This window comes from Lissotriton vulgaris, chromosome 6 (assembly GCF_964263255.1).
Source record: "Lissotriton vulgaris chromosome 6, aLisVul1.2, whole genome shotgun sequence".
NCBI lineage: Eukaryota > Metazoa > Chordata > Amphibia > Caudata > Salamandridae > Lissotriton > Lissotriton vulgaris.
The window spans coordinates 774,313,971-774,335,492 of record NC_141694.1 but is presented as its reverse complement, the minus strand read 5'-3'; the positions used below and the strand labels follow the sequence as shown (position 1 = coordinate 774,335,492).

Genomic DNA, 21,522 nt, shown 5'->3' with positions numbered 1-21,522 from the left:
TTGAAGCAATGGTTCAGGAATGCACTGTTTGCTCTTCTAGTGACAAATGTCTTCGCACTGTCAGTTTCCCTCTCATGCCCATTCCTCTTCCCGGGGGTCCATGGGAAAAACTTGGCATAGATGTGCTGGGACCCTTCCACAGTCTACCCCAACAGTGCAAATTTGCAATTGTTATGGTGGACTATTACACTAAGTGGCCGGAAGCCAAGTTCCTATCTAAGGTTGACTCCAGAGAAATCATTGACTTCATGAAAGAAATATTCATGAGAGAAGGGTTTCCCCAATCGATTATTTCTGATAATGGAGTGCAATTTGTATCAGCTGAGGTTGAAGAGTTTCTTAAAGAATCTGTCATCGCTCATCACAAAAGTTCACTCTACCCTCCACAAACCAATGGTTTGGTGGAGAGACTTAATAGAGTTATAGGCGACTGTGTCAAATGGGCCATAGAACACAACAAGGCTGTACCCCAATGTGTCAGGACGATGTTGTGGTTCTATAGGACCACCCCCCATTCTTCTACAGGAGTTTCTCCTTTTGAAATTTTGAGAGGTATGAAACCATGTACAGAATTTAGACCTGCATGGATGTCTAAGTGGTTTAAATCAAATTCCACTCCTCAAGAAATAGATGAAAAAGTAAGGAACAGGTGTGCTAAAGTCCAGTCCAAACAAAAAGAGTACTTTGATTAAAGGAAGCGGGTTAAAAACAGAGAGTTTGCTGTGGGTGACCGTGTCAGAGTTAAAAAACAAGGTTTTGTAAAAAAAGGTGATTCCAAGTTTGGGGAAACTGTTGTGGTGGATAAAGTGTGTGGAAGTGCTGTCCGGGTCAAAGGAAAAGACTGGTGGAATGTTAACAAGGTGGTGAAAGTCAAAAATGTTCTAAATGACACTAAGAGTTCCACTACTGGAAGAGATGTTTCCCATAACATCTTTCATGGTGATCTCAGTGTTCAGTGTTCTTCTTCTCGTCCCTCTACTGTCAGGAGGAGTACCAGAGCAGTCAGTATTCCTGTTAGATACCAACAATAATCTACCCTTCCTCTCTATGATCATTCCTCAGTTACTTTCTTTCCTTCTTTTCTCTCTTTCTCTCTCTCTCTCTGTCTCTCTCTCACTCTCTTTATCTCTCTCTCTCTCTCTCTAGCCTCTGTTTCTTCTTGTGTTAAGGAAAGGAGATATGTAGTGGCCTAGCGTGCCTCGCGCCCAGGGCGTGAGGCCCATAGAGTGTGTCTCGAGCCGTCCGTTATGACGCGCTGGACGAGTGACAGTTGGTGGTGCGTGGCGATCGTTATGCTTAACCTGCCATGTTGAGACGTGCTTGTGGGAGCCGCAATAAAGACTTTACAATTCTACTTGGTTGTACTGCTCGAGTTATTACACTCTGCCTAAGCCTTGCGGCCATCTTGGAGTTCCGCTTTCGTATATTTTCAGTCCAGGAACCCTCAGATGGTCTCAATCCGGTATAACGATAATTCTGGTGTTGGATTATAGCTACCTGTGGTTCTAGGGTCCTGACAGAAGCCCTGTCCCGAGTCAGCACTTCAGGGCGGGCCGGTGTTACCAAATCCTTGGTCAAGTCGAAAAAAACAGCATCAGCTGAACCCGCAAGACACCGGCCTCTTCACAGAACGGGGCCTCTTAGCACGCAGCTGGCAGCATGCAAAATATCCTAAACACACCACTCCGATTCCTGGAGAAGTAAGAGCAACATGGGGGTCCGGTTGGAAGCCTTTTTTTGGGACACCATAGGCATAATGCATTTCGACGCTCCTGCGCCTTCTTCAGATGCCTCTGCACACATGACTCTATTCCACCCACACTTTAAAATTTCCTCCTGCTGTGCTCCCATTGGTTAAGGAATCTCAACCCCAGTCACCTGTCACCACGCCCACTGTAGTTCGTAGCCACATAAATACAGTTCCCAGAGTACATCGGAATGGGCTGTTGTGGGGTGGAACAAATGAGGAATGGCTGGAATAGTCCGGATAATAGGGGCAAAGTGTGCGATATCCAGGTGGGAGGCTGTGTTATGTAAAAAGTGTCCAAATGCATCCTTGGGACCCCACTGAAGTTCTAGCCCCGCGTGGAGACTGCATGCGGGCCACAGGACAGGTTATAATGATTCCTGCCACCTCGTGAAGTCACGATCTGCTCCTGTCCCGAGTCAGCACTTCAGGGCAGGCCTGTGTTACCAAATCCTTCGTCAAGTCGAAAAAAACAGCATCAGCTGAACCAGCAAGACACCGGCCTCTTCACAGAACGGGCCTCTTCACAGAACGGGACCTCTTAGAACGCAGCTGGCAGCGTGCAAAATATCCCAAACATACCGCTCCGATTCCTGGAGAAGTAAGAGGCCACATGGGGTCTGGTTGGAAGCCTTCATTGGCACACCAATGTATATGGGTCTACAGCAATGACGTAAGCGCTCAATCAGGTGGTAGTTGGCCAGAAAAGATTTAACTTACCAGTAACGCATTTCGGGAAACCGCATCTCCTTGTTTATTCACCGGTCAACGGTCCAACTACATCTTTACATATCAGAAAAGGACCAATGGAAAACAAAAAGCAGGTCCCAAGAACTAAACATGATGGACAAAATAACAGTAAATAAGAGAATTGTGAATTTATCTAATCGACCTCTGAGTACACTTGAAAAATAAACATTGTGCTTACAATTAAAGATGCAGATACACTACTCACCTTGAAAAATCTACTTTTCGAAACTAATCCAAACATGATGAACAGTTGGGAAGGAATGGAAATTGCTACTGATAAGTCAGCTATCACAGATTTTGAACCAAATTCCAAATTATATCCCAATATGCCCCACAATAATATTGACACTTTCCATTACACAGCCAGGCAAGATCTGATGCGGACAAGAAAAAATGAATAATGAATAATGTCAAAAATCAGCAACACAACTTGCATAAAAAGAAATAATACAATCTTTGGCCAGAGATCACAATATTGTCATTCGCCCGGCTGATAAAGAAGGTAATATTGTGGTTTGGTATAAAGGTTTTACATTAAAGAAGCTCTTAAACAACTAGGAGTCAGGACATTCTTCACAGAAAGTGACAGCATTGAATTCAATGAAACCATCATCAAAGTATGGAACCAGCCTAATGGTTGGAGAGCGAATGGTATCATACAAGGGGAAGAATTCAGTTCCCTGAAACAAGCTACCCGGGACTCCCCCTGTTTTACCTACTTCCCAAAATTCATACAAATCCTGTACAACCACGTGGAAGACCCAACATATCCTCCATTGGGAGCATGGCAGGGAACATATGGAAATATGAGGATTACTTTCTGAGACCCTACGTTACAGCCCTTCCATCATAAATAAGGGATACAAAAGACTTTCTGAGTAAATTGAACAATTTCTAATGGGAAGATGATTACATGTTAATTACCATGAATGTGAATTCATTTTACCCCATAATTGACCAAAATCTAGGGATGAAATGTTGCCAACACCTCCTAGAAGAGAGACCAATACCATTCCTTAAGCACACAAATATGATTGTGGAAATGATGAGATGCTGTCTCCACAATAATAGTTTTAGGTTCAACAGTACCATGTACAAGCAAATACTGGGGACAGCCCTGGGTACATGGTTTACCCCCAGCTTTGTCAATCTTTTTCTTGGATCTTCGAGGAAGAAATTCAAAAATACCCAACTATATAACACTTGCGCAATCAAGCCATTATATGGCTCAGGTACATAGATAATTTATTTGTCATATGAAAGGATTGTGAAGAAAGCGCTGCTAACCTCATCGAGAAATTAAATGAGAACAATTTTAATCTCAAATTGACATACACAATAAACAGACAATCCATTGTATTTCTAGATGTTCTAGTAGAGGTCAAGAATAACACTCTCAATACTAAACTGCATAGAAAAGAGACTGCAGGGAACAGCTTGCTTCATGCTCTCAGCAGCCACCCGGATACCCTTAAGTGGAGCATCCCATATGGGAAACTGCTGAGAGCTAGGAGAAACTGTAGCACTGATGAGGCCTATCTTGCAGAAAGTGCCGAGATGATGGAGAGATTCAGAGAAACAGGCTATCCAAACTAGGTTCTCACAAGAGCTATGAACAAAGCCAAGGCGGTCACAAGAGAACAAACCCTGATTGATACATTTAACAAAAGTGATCAAGAAATAGAAAACAATACACCTAGGGTGAATTTGACACACTTTGAATCTAACAAGGTCAAAAACATTATGACTAAGAACTGGAATATTTTGACAACTGAACTTATTATAGGAAACAAGTAATCAAATCGTCCAATGGTCACATACAGAAAAGAGAGGAGTCTCGGGGATATTCTAGTTAAAAGTGAAATCAGTAACAGAATCACAGGACCACAACAACATCTACAGGAATTTTTACCCATGGTCTCTGTAAAGCTTGCAAGTTTATTTACATGAAGAAAACATATGACACACCTAACAAAACAAAAACTATCACTCAGTAAGTACGTAATTTGTTTATTGTGCAGTTAATTAAAACCATTACAAAAATTGACAATCTCTTGTAAGCAATAAAACCTCAGATTAAAAAGGCTGATAGCCACAGTTCAAAACCCATGTTAAGATTGCGGAATAGATCCACTCCCCCGGCCTTGATGACCCGTAATCTTGTTTCGTTATTTTTGTTAATAGAGATTAGCAGCAGTTTGTGAGATAGAGTTAACTCCCTTGTCAGAGTCTTGGCAGAGTGATGACATGCTGGAATAGGCAAATTTAAAGTGCTTAGTGCCGCCTCAACATCCGTTGATTTGTGCAAAAAAATATCATATAGTTAGCCTATTAATGCTTTCCCTTGAGGCTTACATGTGCAAAAATGCTTGAATTTATGTGCTTAAAACGCTGTTACGGTTGAATGTGTCGTTTTAATCGAATCCTCTTTTTGGCTGCAAAAGAGGTGCTCCCTATATATTCACAGCTTACAGCAGAGGTCTTCAAACTTTTGGATGCCGAGACCCCCCTGTCAACATTTTCAAGCGTAAGGACCCCCTCCTGACAAAAATTTCTAAACCTCTAGGTGATGAGGAAGGTGAGGACCAAATTATGCGACAGGCTTGACTAAATTGTGTGAGTAGAAAATGTAAATAACGTTCTGTGATGCTGCATATTTTGGGGTAGCATTGCTTTATTATTTAGAATTTTTTTAAACACAGTAATACTGAGGAAAGATTTCATCCCATCAGTACCAGTTTATGACCAAAATACAGCAATTAACATCAGAAAGATGTCTAGTCAACCTCTGTGAAGGGCCTCCCAATCCGCAGGAATACGCGCTGCCACATTAGAAGCTCACCTGGCCATGGCCGGGAGCAGCAAGGGTGAGTGCATGGTGATCAGTGTGAGTGCAGGGTGATCAGTGTGAGTGCAGGGTGATCAGTGTGAGTGCAGGGTGATCAGTGTGAGTGCATGGTGAGCAGTGTGAGTGCATGGTGATCAGTGTGAGTGCATGGTGATCAGTGTGAGTGCATGGTGATCAGTGTGAGTGCATGGTGATCAGTGTGAGTGCATGGTGATCGCTATGAGTGCATGGTGATCGCTATGAGTGCATGGTGATCGCTATGAGTGCATGGTGTTCACTATGAGTGCTTGGTGATCGCTATGAGTGCAGGGTGAACGTGAAAGTGAAGGAGAGAAGGAGAAGTGAGTAATCTGAAAGTAGGGTGTATTCCCAAAAACTTGAAGCGTAGGGTTTCAGATATAAGTTAAATTATTGCTATAATGGCATTAATCAGGGTTTGAGGGTGGAGGAAATAATGTGCTGATCTTGCAACAAACTTCCAGTCTAATGATTAGGGTTACCAGCTCATTATTTTGATGGCCCATAAATAAGCAGTCACCTACAGCTGTATTTTTTGCACTTATCTGTGAATACTTAGAACAGCAAATATAAATAGAAAGCACTTTTAATTATGTTCTAGGGATGCCTTAATGATCCATGACTAATAATTAAAGAGAATAAAGACAGAACAGTCACATACCTAATTAATACATACTTTTTTAGTTATAACTCAATTTAGTGTCAAGAGTAGGCCTCTGCAGGATTTTTAAACAACACATCGCAGGCATGTTTCTTTTGGCAACCCAACTTTATATTTCTTTTCATTAAATGCATTCTCACACTACAGCAGTAAGTGTAAAAATACAAATGTAAGAAATAGGCAGAGTGGGGGCCCAGGGGGTACTGGAACCATACAAAAACGAATCTTTAGTAATCAGTTAACAAAGGGATGTAAATATGCTAATGGTCTTTAAAGACCTGTGAAAAATCAGGCCGGAGATAAGACTCCAGACACTGCCCAGCCAAGGCCCCAGGAGCGCGAGCTGCACTGCAGCTGCCTGGGCTGAGACACAGGATGGAGGAGGAGGGGGGCTGAAGCCCTGGAGGCAGAAGTGACACTGTGAAGGCGCGACCCCCTTTGCATCGTTCCACGGCCCCCCTGGGGGTCGCGCCCCACAGTTTGAAGACCCCTGGCTTACAGGGACATTCGAGAACATACGTCACATGTGTTCTTCTTTTGCTGATACACTGATTATGTGTACTACTGCAAATAAGAAACTTGTCAAACTTGATATTTCTTGGACACTGCTCTGGACCAGCTGGGAATACCGCAACTTTGGGCAACTCTGGGCAATGTCGGGGACCATGGCAAGCTTCAAAAAAATCATAAATAATATTGTTAAAAAAGAATCTATCTTACAAGACAAAGCGGCCTTGGCAAAACGCTCACATGGCTGGCTCACTATACAACCCTACAGTAAAGCAACTCCTCAAGCTTACCTCCTTTCTAACTTCTCCAAAACCACCAAAGAGAAGTTTCTGAAACTTCGGTTAGGTTTATTAACATCTGCATACCATCTGCCCCCTTGACTGCGCCCTCCAAAGCCAGCAATGTGCTGTCTTTGCGGGGAAGGAGAGGAAGACCTAGTCCATATCATAACCATTTGCCCTGAGATGATGTAGGAGCGCCGGTTATTACTTAGACTAGAACATCTGAGAGCCATAAACTACAAGGACAGGCATTATCTGGTGGGCAGACATTTTGAAGAGTACCATCTGTCTAATAGTTCACTCAAATACTATGTTATAGAGCAAGTACGAAGGAGTCGAAGAGGGGGAAACAGCTCCTTCTCCTCAAACAGAAAGAGTTGTGGCATATCATAGAACTCCAAACCAGAACCCCTGGAGGTCTGAATCTTGACGAGGAACTAGGAATACATTTACACAAAGACTAGATCCAATTATTTCAGTATCAGAATAGGATGAGTGTATCAGATCATTACAACATTGACCATTGAATATAATGTTTTGTGATGCTGGACTGTCCGCTTATTGATGATGTATGGTTTTCAATCATGTGATTGATATTATGATTTCCGTTTTTTCACGTAGAAGGAAAGGAAGGGGCCTACTCCTGGAGGAGATGCTGACAGAGGTCTCCTAACCTTTTCTTGTGTTGTTGTGATTTAAGAGCACCTTGTAAAGAAGTCTATCAATTTTGATATTATGTCAGTATGTTTCCTTTCGGCATTTGCACTTGATGACATCGATAACCATTATGGGTTTTCACAAGGTGAGACTGTTACCTCTAAATATAAGAGCTAGTGTTTATAAACCACACACATAAGTAATACGTACATTAGAGTCCAGACAACTGTATCCGAAAGACGGATACATAGAACAAGAATCAAGAGACACCATAGAGTTCATTGGCCACTTGGCATAGAGAAGTGTGTCCCCAGTGCTACCCCAGGATGACTATAGGAGGTGGATATCGAGTCCAACACGGTAACCACATACTAACAGATAACCGAGTATTGAAAAAACATTTTGCATGACACAGTTAACCTAAGTCACTAGTGCAAAGACACAAAACAATAGGGTACTCTAATGTCATAATATGTGGAGTTCATTCTCTAGTTCTAAAACTTCTGTAAAGCCACTAGTGCATCAATATTTCAATATTCCCTAAATGCTCTCCTTTAACTGATACAGAGAGATTCTTCAAAGATATAAGAGCAGCCACATCAGATTACATGTGCCCATGAGAGTGTGTAATGAGATATAAGATCTACCATACACCAATCACGGTATAGAATGCCATTCCAAATGTCCTATTTTTTTATACACTACACCCTGCCCATGGGGCTTACTTGGGCCTACCTTAGGGGTGCCTTAAATGTAAGAACAGGGAAGGTTAGGGCCTGGTATGTGAGTGCACTTGCCAGGTCGACATGGCAGTACCAAACTGTGCACAGACACTGCAGTGGCAGATCTGAGTTACATTTACAGGTTGCTCATGTGGGTGGCACATTCAGTGCTGTAGGCCCACTAGCAGCATTTGATTTACAGGCCCTGGGCACACACAGTGCACTGTACTAGGGATTTACAAGTAAATTAACTATGCCAATCATGTAATCACCAATACATAAACACAATTTACAAGGAGAGAATATGCACTTTAGCACTGATCAGCAGTGGTAAAGTGCCCTGAGTCATAAAACCAACAAAAACAGGGTCCAAAACAGGAGGTAAAAAAACTAAAAGTCTGCGAATAAACCCGCTGGAAAAGCCAGGTCTTACACTAGAGAACTTATCAGATTTAAAATGCATATGGATTGCAAGAGTACGACCTCATTGAAGGGAGGGAAATAGGATTTTGAAGCTCCATAAAGTAGGGTACTTTTGGATCCATAATTTACAGATGATACTAAAAAGGATTAATACAGATGAAGCCCTACATGTGTAATTAAGATAAAACTTGCAATGAATTATAAGCATTTAAAATGTTAGGTCATTACATATTTTGCCTAGGTAGCTCACAGCATTTATGCATTTTGTTTATTGCAGTTGGATCTTTATAAGGTTTGAAACTGTCTGTTGTTCTGATCCTCTGTGATTAGTATTTTTTTATATCTATACTGTTATACTTTGTATGATATATCATTTACCTATATATCTTTGGTGGGATATGCTTAGATCAGCTGTATTGATTGTATTAATTTATTTACATTTATCTTTGTTACCCTGGTTATACATTTTACAGGATTATGTTTAAGCAGTAGCACAAAGGTTTGAGTAATGGTTAATTAGGTCATATGCGGGAAATGAAGATGTAGGTTCAAGACTGACTGTTGCTTTGCTTTTATTTGATCATTACTTTGATATGATTTATCAACTTGAATTTAGACGTTAGATTCAAACTAATTGTTCATTATGCTTTATTGAGTTATTAATTATTGAAGGTCTTTGTGGTGGAATTTTTCATTCTTAAGTTTATTTAGTTATATGCCTTTTTGTGTGATTTAATCCTGTGTGGGATCATAGAATCCCTTTTTTCAACCATAGAGTGGTAGGAAGCCATGATGCACAAGGTGGCCTCCATTTTGGTAATGTAAGATTATATAAAGTGGCCATTTCTAAGGTATTCTTTTGCTGATACACTGATTATGGAACTGCGCTATGATGGTTACTTTTCTTGTTATACTATGTGAGGAGAAATCTAATGGGGAAAGGATGTTGTTTTAGATGTAATGTAAATTACTCTCAGTCAGCACTTAGATTTGTTATGCTTTCTATTTATTTTATGTTTTGTTTTTTGCCTTAGAGCATGACTTGAGTTCATCAATGATATTAGGGGAACCTTCTTTGAAAATACAAATTTAGATCATTATCGTATCATACCTTATGGTGTGCTTGAGTAATAGTTGATGGAATGCATATTGTTATATTTGATGCAATATGGTGTTTTAACTATGGCACATGTATAACTAGAGAAAGTATACTGGTGTAATATGTACATACTTACTTCAAGATTTGATCGCCTGTCTTGTGCTGTGGCTGCAAATGTTTCACAGTATTAGTTCTAGATTGGTGCTTTGGAGTGATATGTATAGTTTCTTGAGGAAGTGAAAACTGTTTTGGTCTCTTTTACTTTGTAGAACTATCCATGAATTTTGTCAATTTTGATTGGTGATACATTTTTTTTTCATTTTGTTTCTTAGTGATTCACTGGACTACTGGAACTGTTAAATAGTCCTCAAAGAAGCAATGTTTTTCATGAGCCAATGTGTGCCCTCAAAGACACTAACAGGGCCAGATTTACTAAGGGCTTGCATTGCTATTGTGTCACACAAGGTGAAGCAAGGCTACCCAAGCCCTTAAATGGGATTTACAAAGCCACGCAAGCCCATCTAACCTGGCTCTGCATAGTTTGGTAAATCTAAGGTAATGCAAGGTAGCACATTTTGCTGCCGTATGTTACCTTGCGGCAGGGAGGCGTTCCATGGATAGAGTGTGGGTCTTCCCATGGATCCAATCATGAATTTTGCTCCATTTCCAGATTTACCAAGAGTTGCAAACCTGGGAATGTGTCAAAATGATATGCCTCCCTGACCCAGACATAACAAGAAGAATTATTTCTACTTAAATGCATTTAAGGACTATTTGTTGTGCAGGAAGTTGTCCCTTCCTGCACCAAAATAACTCTGCCTGTAACAGACAGCCTTTCACCATGGCGCAAGGGGGCTTGCTTTGGCACTAGGCAGCACACAGTGCACCAGTGCAGGTAGGCAACAAAATGTGCCTTATCTTCTTAGATATGGTACATTTCTATGGTCTACCGTTCACACTAAGCAATGCAGTAAATTGCAAATACAATTATGCTTGCATCATCCCATGATGAGGGGGGGGGGTTCCAACTTGGGCATCGATAAATGTCGCCAACATATCATCTTTAATAATGAGAAATAGCACATGATATATCTCTAGAGGAAGTTTATCGGGCCAGTAGCTTTCCCCAAAGCCAGTTCTTTAAGTGCAGTCTCGAGCTCTTGCATGGTAATTGGTGACTCTAACTCTTATTTAGCATAGAGTCTAACTGAGTTAAGTCCAATTTATCTACATACTGACCAATTAAATTAAAAGAAAGGTTTTCTTGGGTGTTTTGATCTGTGTAATAATCGTGAAATACCTGGAGAATACCCTCTAATGACTCAACTAAAATACCTTGACTATTTTCTATAGAGGTTATACGCTGTGCAGTCTGGCGCCCCTGCATTCTTTGAGCTAGACATCTTCCCACAGTCTCACCTTATACATATCTCTCAGTACGATGAATTTTATATTGGCGTGCTATATCTTGACTCCACACCCCATTAATCTTAGCCTTGCATCTAGCAACTTTATCTTGTGAGGCACTACTATCTTGATGTAGACTAATATCACGTGTTAAATCACGCTCTGCATTTGTTAGATCCTGCAAAAGTTGCTCAGTTATGTTTTTTCGTTTATGTTGTAGACTCCAGCCATAACTACATGTTTCACCACGTAATCCTGCCTTAAAACAATCCCATACCATTGCATAAGAAGTAGAGCCCCTGTTAAGATCAAAAAACTGTTGGGCCCAGTCTAAAACTTGACGCACATAGGTTTCATCTGAAAGAAGTTTCTTAATAAATGAGAAAGACCTCTGCATGTGCTGGATTTTAAGCAAGGGCATGTCTATAACAATCGGAGCATGATCAGATGTGATACGTGGCATTACAGACATTCAGGATCCTTCTGCCATATGACTAGGTAAAAAAATGTAGTCTAAACGCACAAATTTCTTATGAGATGAAGAAAAAAAAGTAAAGCCTGGATCCCTCGGATTTGCCAGGGGCCACCCATCAATCAACCCATGTTGAAGCAATAATTGCCGTAGTTCTCTAAATACCTTCGGCTTCCTACCTAAATACCCACTAAATCTCAAATCCCAGGTATTCAACTCCCCATGAATATTAAAATCACCAAGTAGGAATAGCGGTGTACCCCAGAGAGCCAGCTCCACATTCAAAAACTCTATCACTGTAGTGTCATCAATATTAGATCCATATACCGTGCATATCCTTGCAACAACATTCCCTATAATACACTCAGCAATTGCCCAACGTCCTAAACTATCAACTTTAGTTTTTCCTGTTCCAACTATGGACTGTCGCCCAAATATAGCCACTCCCCGGATCTTGGTAGATTGTTGTGAGGCCGCCAATACTATATACCCAAAATCCCTCAGGACCTTTCTATTTGCCCATGGAATATGCGTCTCCTGGAGAGAAAAAAAAGATAAGCCTTCACATCTTCCTGGGTCTTATCGACCTATTTCACTTATTAATGTAGATGCGAAATGATATTCTAACATCCTGGTGAACCGGCTGATTCAAGTTGTACCGGCACTAGTCTCTGAGCAACAGCATGGTTTCCTTCCAGGTTGTGGCACGATCAATCATATCGTGTTATTGCAACTTTGAATTATGCTACTGTAAATTGTATGAATGTTGATTTGGTGTTTTTAGACGCAAAAAAAGTGTTCGATTGCGTTGCATGGGCATTTTTATGGGCAATCTTGGGAAAAATGGGATTTGGACCTCGATTTATATATGCTATACAAGTTATGTACAGACATCCCAGGGCCAAGATCTGTTTGTCAGGCCAAGAATCAGCAGCTGTTAATATCACTCGGGGTACACAGCAGGGGTGCCCATGCTCACCACTACTATTTGCCATGTACATCGAACCACTTTTAAAGATGATGGTGTCATCGCAACATATACAATTTATGGTTTTACCCGGGGCCAGTATACGTGTACTAGCCTATGCTGATGACGTCGCTGTCATAACGTCCGATCCAGAATCAGCATTACGCGAAATTGAAAATCTGACTCGTGAATTTGGCAATGTGACAGGGTATAAGCTTAATATTCAGAAAACGCAGGTTATTTGTTCAACAGGACTCTGCCCTAATGACAGTCGGGTAACCCCGGAGGCCAAATACCTTGGCATTAAAATTAGACTATTGCTTCAAGAGTTAGTTATGGTGAATTGGACAGATATACTACAATCTGTTAAAAACCAGCTTGAGAAACTTGAATGTTTACACCTGTCGCTGGTTAAGAGGCGCAATGTCTTAAAAATGTCTATTTTGCCAAAAGTCTTATACTATTTTCGGTCGGTACCATTGGAGATACCTGTACTACAACAGAGGAAACTACAATCTATAGCTGATAGATTTTTATGGGGCTGGAAATCTGCGCATAGGGCTTCTAAATTTATGACACTCCCAATTCTACGTGGTGGATGGGGGGTTCCAAATTTTGCGTTATATTATTTGGCGTGTCTCATGCAGAATATTAAATATTTTGTGATTGGGGGAACTCCACCTATATTTGAGAGCCCTGATATTTTTTCTCTTTTACTTGGCCCTCAATCTCGACAAATGCTGCTTCGCTTTTTAGAACCTAGGGGCATATTATCAAGGGAGTTTATCTCCGCTTTTTTGGCTTTAAAAGCCAAGAAAGCGGAGATAAAATTATCTCCCTATTACCAAGCTGTCGCTAACACCAGTTAGTGACAGCTAATAGGAGATAGCGACCATCTTGGGCCCCGCTTTGCATGTCAGTGATATTTATCACTAATGACATGCAAAGTGGGCGTGCCAAGATGTTAGCTACTGGAAACAGTCCCTAACATCGCTATCTCCTATTACCAACTTTTGGAGATATTCGCGCTAAGCGCGAATATCTCCAAAAGCTAACACCTGCCCTGAGCAGTTCTTAGCCATGTTATCCAATGGGAGGTGGATAACATGGCTAAGAGCATTTGCTCGATAATGCATGAATATCGCTGACTTTTCAGCGATATTCATGAATTGCGGCCGTTTTTTATCGCATTTGCGATAAACCTTGCTAATAGCAAGGTTTATCTGCGATAAAAATCGCCGATGTGCGGCGATAATTTTTGTCTCTAAACAAGTTAGAGACAAACATTATCGCTAGTTGTTGGTAATATGCCCCCTAGTTATTATAAAAGAACTAGATTCAACTTAGTATTGGCTGCCTTTAAAGGATGGCGATCAATTCAGAAGCTTATTTCTTTAGGACGCATCAATTTTTATACTCCATGCAATTCTACAGAATTGTTTCCTCCAATATTTTGGGATAGTACTATGTGTACATGGGGGGAAAAAGGTATGACATCTCTTGGCACTATGGTTAAGGATGGTACAATCGCTTCATTTCAGGAGCTAAAAGATATATATACACTCTCCCAACATGATTTTTTTAAGTACTTACAAATACGTGATTTTATTCTTAAACATCCAAATGCTCTACCGCTATGTCCAAATGACTTTATTGAAATACTTAAAAAGCCATCGCGAATAGGGACTTTATATAACTATTTGCTGAATATACAGCAGGATGACATTGGGCCACAGGAGTCTAAATGGTGTATTAGATTTGGTACATCTGCAGTACCCTTTCAAGATTCAATTTATACAGCTGCTAAAATTATTTTGTCTGCCAATTTATACTCACAGCATTATAAGACTTTATTTAATCTTTATCATACACCGTCTAAAATGTTGAAAAGGGGTAATGCTTATAATGGGCAATGCTATAGGTGTCAATCTGACCAGGCAGATATTGTGCATATCTTTTCTGATTGCTCAGTGTTAAAACCCTTTTTATATCTATTGAAATTGTTTTGGCTCATATTACCAAATGTGATGTAGTTATCTCAAGAGAGATGATTATCTTTGGTTTATCTAATGACACTGATCCTTTTCCGGGGTATCATGAAAACAGATATGTTTTATTTATGGCTAGGGCTGTAGCTCGCTTATGTATATCTTCAATGTGGCTGAAACCAGAAGCACCTGTATATGAAATGTGGCGGGCAAAGTTCTATAATGTTTTTTATTTAGAATTTAATCTTTATCGTATCAAATCACTTAGGAAAATGCAAAAGGGGTGTAAAATTTGCCAGGCAATGATAGACCATTTAGGCCCGCTAGAATGACTTTTTTTCTTGACTGTATATGATGGTACTGTTTTTTGTATTGTATTCTTTGTATTGCTTTCGTTCTTTTTTCTTTTATCTCTATTGTTTTTGAGTGTGTATTTGCACCATAAGTTTGTTTGTATATATGATGTCCTGCTATGGCATAATGTTTTTTTATTATTTGTAGGTGGCTTTGAACTGAACCAATAAAAAAAAAACAAAAAAATAGCAATGCAGTAAATTGCCTTGCTGTTCTGCGTTGAGGGAAATGTTAGTAAATTAGCCCCAGTGTGCCCTAACTGTGAATGAATGAATAATGGTATTTATAGAGCGCACCATTCACTCTGGGAAGCATCTTGACGCTATCAGAAAGACTGGGCGGGGGCAGTGGTGAGGAAATAGTAAGGACCAACCGGTAGAAAGGTGAGACAAGTGATAGCACTAACTGGTCAGGGGCCGCAAAGATCCAGGTTTTTAGGTGCTTCTTGAACAGAGGTTCAGACTGCGCCAATCTCAAATGGGTGGGCAAGGCATTCCGTGGTTTTGTTCCCAGGACTGCCATTGACTTTCCTCCTCTAGATGAGAGTTGGAAGGCAGGGGTCCCTTGAGATTTTACGAGGATGATCGCAAAAGCATTTGGGTAATATATGGTTTGATTCTGGTTCTTAGGTATGTGGGTCCTCTGTTCTTGAGGGTTCTGAAACTTATCACTAGGATTTTGAAGAGAATCCTTTTATGTATGGGAATCCTGTGGAGGGTTTTGAGTGCAGTTGTGGTCGAGGACCTCCTGGGTAATCTTAATCCCAGCCAGGCTGGCGCTTTCTGGACTCTGTAGTCTTTTCAGCACTACCTTATTTGCTCATGCATACAGGCTGTTGCAGTAATCCAAGCCAGACAGAATTAGGGATCACCCACTGGTTTTCTGGCTGTCAAAGTAAGCAGGTCAAAGAACTTTTTTAGGATATCTATCATGTGGAAGCACATGCCCACTACCGAGAGCGCTTGCTGGTGGAAGGACAGTGTACGATCGAATCGGATCCCTAGATTTCTCGCAGTGTCTATTGTGTTAAGGGTTGGTGCTGTATCGGTCGTCCACCATTGTTTGGGCATGAAGATGTTGGATTTACCAAGCAGCATTATCTCTGTTTTTTGGCTGTTGCATTTGAGGTGGTTTGATTTCATCCAGTCCATGACTGCTGAAAGACAGTTTTGGAATTTTTCTTCAGCTGCTGTGGAATTTTTGTCAAGAGTGAGAATTAGCTGACTGTCATCTGCATATGAGTTGAACTCGATGTCAAAGGATGCAATCAGGTTGAGCAGCGGTACCATATAAAGGATACAAAGTGTAGGGCTTAGGGCAAAGCCCTGAGGGAGTCCAGAGAGCAGCTGTGTGCCTTAGGGCAGAAAAACTTTTACTAATGTCACAGTTGCTCACATACCACTTGCAGGTAGCTTTTCTGTCACATCTATTTTATTTGAGTCTGTGTACAGAGCATTACACATTAAGATGTATCTTCTAGCATATAGCTTAATGTTTAACAGCTGCCGTGCCACAAACATACACTCTTTTAATTTACAATCTCCTCATTGCCAGTAATTGCCACAAGGCAAAAGAAGGTGGCATGGTTGCTTTTCCTTGTCACCCACAAACAGGATCAAGACGTGAAAAATATAATTAAGAATTGGGATGAGGCAATAGTGGCACACGGTCCGGCTCACCTAACCCTTACGTGGTGGGCACTACTCTGGAGGATTCCCTTGTGGTGGTGGCATGCCAACAGAGAAGAAGGGAGTATGTGATTACCAGGTGAGCAGGGTGTAAGAAAGGAAAATGGGAACACACAGGGCAGAGCAAGACATGCAAAGGAAACGAGGCGGCGGGGCATCAAGTTCTCCCTACACCGGTATTGTTTACTATGGTATAGGAGTGATACTGATGCTATTGGGAGCGGATGCGTCGTAACTTCCAGAGCTGCTGACTTTGGAACTGGCGAACAAGAACCAGGTTCGAGTCTCAGCGTTTGCTCAACATCCTGTGATTCTAGGCAAATCACTTAATCTTGCAGTGCCTAGCAAAAAAAGAAATAAACGTGTTTTTGTGCAATTTAACCGATCTGGTGCTCATGTAAAGGGTGTCAGTATCTTTGAGTGGAGTTCATGACATATAAAACTGCAACAACAACAAAGAAAACAACTCTGCAACAGTTGAGTAATGCTCATCCACTTCAAAAAATTAGTATTTCACAGTCCATGCATTTCAATGGAAAGCAAAAATCCATATATTATGAATGACAGATACTGTAAACCAATGGTAAATGGTGTGCGCTGATCAATATGTGAATGACACTTCTAAAAACCTGTGACATACCGGGCTGGCATTTGTCCCTCTCTATTTGTAGACCAAACTCAGAAGGCCAGTCACAGATTACCACAAATATATTTGCTGCCCAACATAGAACTTGTCCTCTATCCACTGGGAAGAGTATTTGTTGTCATTCTAGACCAGCCTCACCAAATAGAGCGTTTCTCTAAAGTGGCTTCTGTGACATCCCATTGCTTTGCACAAGAACCAAACAAATAAATATAAATTATATAACATCGGTGAGGCAGCTGTGAGGCAGCTGCTTCTACCCAGAATTATAAACAGCAAGCAGACAACAGGCGCCCACAGTGGTGTAGACTATTCATGCACAAATTAATATAGATCACATCCATATGTTCGTATGCTCAAATGCAGAGCAATTCACCTACAGACTGTGCATGGGCGTAGATCACATACAACTGTAGCTAGGAAAAAGTGAATAAAGGGGATGTTTTTTTTTACTTTGCTCTCTTACTTATAACCCCTGGGTGAAACACATCCGGAGTATTCACTGTTGCTCATCCATAATTCTACATATATCACTTGCAGGCTTGACATATTACTTACTAAATATATATTCAGGAAGCACACTTTGGGGCATATTATCAAGACAGGCGATAACATTATCGATGTTTTAGCAGCAGAAAACTGCCTCTAAAACAGCGATAATAGGCTTGATAATATGCTCTATGGAATTTCAATTGAAGCCCATGTTAAATGTGAAGGACATCTAACATGGGCTTCAATAGGAATTCCATAGATCATATTATCAAGCCCATTATCGCCGTTTTTGTGGCAGTTTTCTGCCGCTAAAACGGCGATAATTTTATCGCCTGTCTTGATAATATGGCCCTTTATTTTATACTTAATTGCTATCAAAGTGCGATAGTTCAATTACATTAAACGAAGCAGAATGCAACTGCCAACATGCACAGTCTTTCCAAATAAAAAACTAATGCTAGCGATATGATACTTAAATGTACACATACAGATTCTGTAACCCTAGCTGCACAATGAAGTTGTAATGCATTAGCTGTACCAAATTAAGTCGTGTACTCTAAGAAAACAGGCGCTGTTCGTTATTTACATTGATTTCGATTTCCTTCTTTAAAAGCTATCTTCTTTTAGCTAAGCAGAGTGTGGCTCACTACATACCATGTAAATTTTGTTTTTCTTTTTTTTAATCTCCTTGGCTTTATGTTTGCCTTTCAGTCGAGACTCCCACTCAAAACGTATACTATTGACATTTTAACAACCACCAGATACTACTAGATTTACTTCACATTTTAAGGGAATCTTATTTAAAATTCGGATGCAGATATATACCTATAATGATTAAAAACTCGGTAACAGTACCTTATTTCTGCAGTCTGAATATTTGCCTTTTCTTGTTCAGCCACCGAACAGAGGAAATCCTACATGTGTTTCCTAAGCCACCAAGCAGAGCAGATCCTAAAATGATAAAGCCTCTCAAAACACGGCTTGTTTTTCCACGCACAGCTAAAACAAATAGCAAAAGTTATTATTTAAACGTGTCATTCTTTTCATACTCTTTTGCCAAAATGGCATTTTTACAAGAGTCTTTGGCAAGTATGTTGCAGCAAATGATTGTGAAATACTGGAAACAAACAACAGTTCTCAGAAAGGACAGGGTGTACAAATATATGCTAGGACATTGATCTTAACCACAGTGCGTTGTGGTTCAGAACAGGGCTTCTCGCCACTTTAAAAAGACGGGGGCTTATTTACAAGCCCCTTGCGCCACCAGTACGTCACTTTTCCCATGGTAAAAATTGCGCAAATGTGGCGCAATGGGCTTGTAAACAAACCCAACAATATTTACATCAAGCAAGGTTAGCCATAATAAGTTCACCACAGCATTCAATTGTAATATTTACTTCCACCTCTCAAGGAGTGTTGTCGTCACTGATGGCTTCATCCTGGGGTGGAGTTTGAGTCTCTTCTGTTGCCCAGCTCTGGCCATGTGCTGTGCCCGAATGACCTGTTGGGAAATGTAGAACCTTGTTATTGGTGGAAGTATCCTCATCCACATGGGTTGTGTCACTGTAAAAGGAGATCTAGGATGAAATAAAATAAGTAGAAGTTGGTATTGTTATCTATTTGCGTTGTGTTGAAGTTAGTTACTAGACATTTGGAGACATTCAATACACGTAGAAATGATCAGCTCATTGGATGTGTTGATATGTAGTATTTCGGCTTTAGGGTTACACATGACATCTCTAAAACTTTTCAACCAACACGCTGTAGTCTGATACAGACAAAGACACACTCTGATTGTATATTTAGCAATATTCATCATGTGAGGAGTGCAGAGGCAATGGGTCACTGACACTGCCAATCAGCTGAACTACCTTCATGGATTACATATTTTAGAGGTACACAGTTGGTATGGTGTCACTCAGTCCATCAAAAGTTTCAGTTGAGGAGACCCAGGACACCATCAAGCAAAGTAGTGAAAAACATCTGAGCCGAGCATTGTACGTATGTTGCACAGTCCATGATAAATAAACATCCATTATGACATGGCATACCAGTGAGAAGGGCAAAAGGAGTATAGCAGCTTGCCTGGAGTTCCTGTGACAGGGGTTCATGGCAGTTGTAATCATTCACAACTGAACCTACCAACACTTGGCAATAGTAACCTGCATGATAAGAAAACATCAGTTGTAACGTGGCAGACAAGTGAGAAGGGGCAAAAGGAATATAGCATCTTGGTTGGAGTTCCTGTGACTGGCCTCATGATAGTTGAAGTCATATCTATGTTGAATTGCCAACATTTAACAGATGGTTAGTGTTACATACCTGATTTTAAAAGATTGTGCAACCTAAAAGACAAATTGGTCCATTCAAGCCCTAGACCCCCACAAGCAGAAACGACCATTCCGCCAGGACACTACCCTTGTGGTATTTGTACGGTGTGTATATTGACTGAAAAAACAACAGAAGTGATACTTAACTCTGGAAAAGTGTGGCACTTTACTCGATTTAGTAATTGCAATACTACGAATGTGGTGTATCGATTGACATGTGAGTGTGGTTTGCAATATATTGGGTTAAATACACGCAAGATTAAAGTAAGAGTGCAGGAACATCTTAGTACCATCAGGGCCAGTAAACTTACCACAAAGTTAGTACAACACTATAAAGAGAAAAACTCTTCCTTTAGGTGGGTGGTATTGGAGAAGGTTGTAGTAGATCCATGTAATGTAGACAGAATCTTAGCAATGAAAGAAGCACGTTGGATCTATCAGGAAGGATGTAACCGCATAGGTCTCAATGATCTGATTGAGTGGAACAAAGTAAGAAACTAAATAGTTCCATGAATTAATGGTGCCTGGGAGGTATCAGCACGCTGTGCCATCCCTCAATTACAAAAAGGCTTGATAAACCTGTTATAGAAGAGCACTATACTTTGTAGTGACTATGTATTGAACAAAAACAGAAAAGAGATGTGAAAAAGTGGCCCCACCAAATCTAAAAATTGTAAAGAATGGGTATTTCTGGATCGATGATATCAATAAAGTTTGTTGAACAACAATTGAGTATAACATAACTAAGGTGCACACTTACAACTTGTGAAATGACCAGTGAATAGGTTGGAATATACTTATGAAGGATTTTCTATATGTACCCTTGAAACAATACACTTCAGATGAGGGAGAACGAGATTTTAATACTGTTCGAAACCACTCTACAATATTTAGGGGTGTGTGAGAACACGTGTAGATATGAGGAATATTGAATAACTTACTAATTCTAATAATGAGAGCAGAAAACCATTCATTTTTAATACTACGGAACATACTATAAGATGGCCGACACTAATGTGTGTTAGGTCGCGTAGTAGGAGAATGGTAAAATGTGATGTTGACTGGTGATCATTTGTAAACTTTGGCGGTTAACTGAAGTGCATCCCCATAATTGTGAAAAGAGTATTGAGTAGTCTTGAAAGAGTTTTTAAATGTACCATCTAGATGGATTACTTGTGACGATTGCGATTGTGATAATAATATTCTCCGAACTCACTCGATACTATTGACAGAGGTAAGAATTTTTAAGATAGTATGAATATGGATATTACACAATTTTAAAGAATGTTAGCAAGTAAATCCTGAATTTTTAGTAGTAAGGAACACATTACAAGATGGCAGATATGGTTTGATGTTAGGTCTTGTGATCGAAGAAAGGTCACGTGAGATGCCATCTGGAGAATACTTTTAAATGCTACCGTGCCTAGTATCGGGCAGAGAAGGATGAGACAACCCACGAGTTGGC

At 40.4% G+C, this 21,522-nt stretch overlaps 1 protein-coding gene across 1 annotated transcript in view; it reads right to left on the bottom strand.

The window, feature by feature from the left end:
- Positions 1-18,720, bottom strand: part of LOC147707968 (amine sulfotransferase-like) — a 426,437-nt gene extending 407,717 nt beyond the window's left edge. The window contains exon 1 of the mRNA XM_086926774.1: positions 18,583-18,720. The gene's annotated coding sequence lies outside the window, so the exon portion shown is untranslated. The remainder of the gene's footprint in view (positions 1-18,582) is intronic.
- Positions 18,721-21,522: the final 2,802 nt, after the last annotated feature.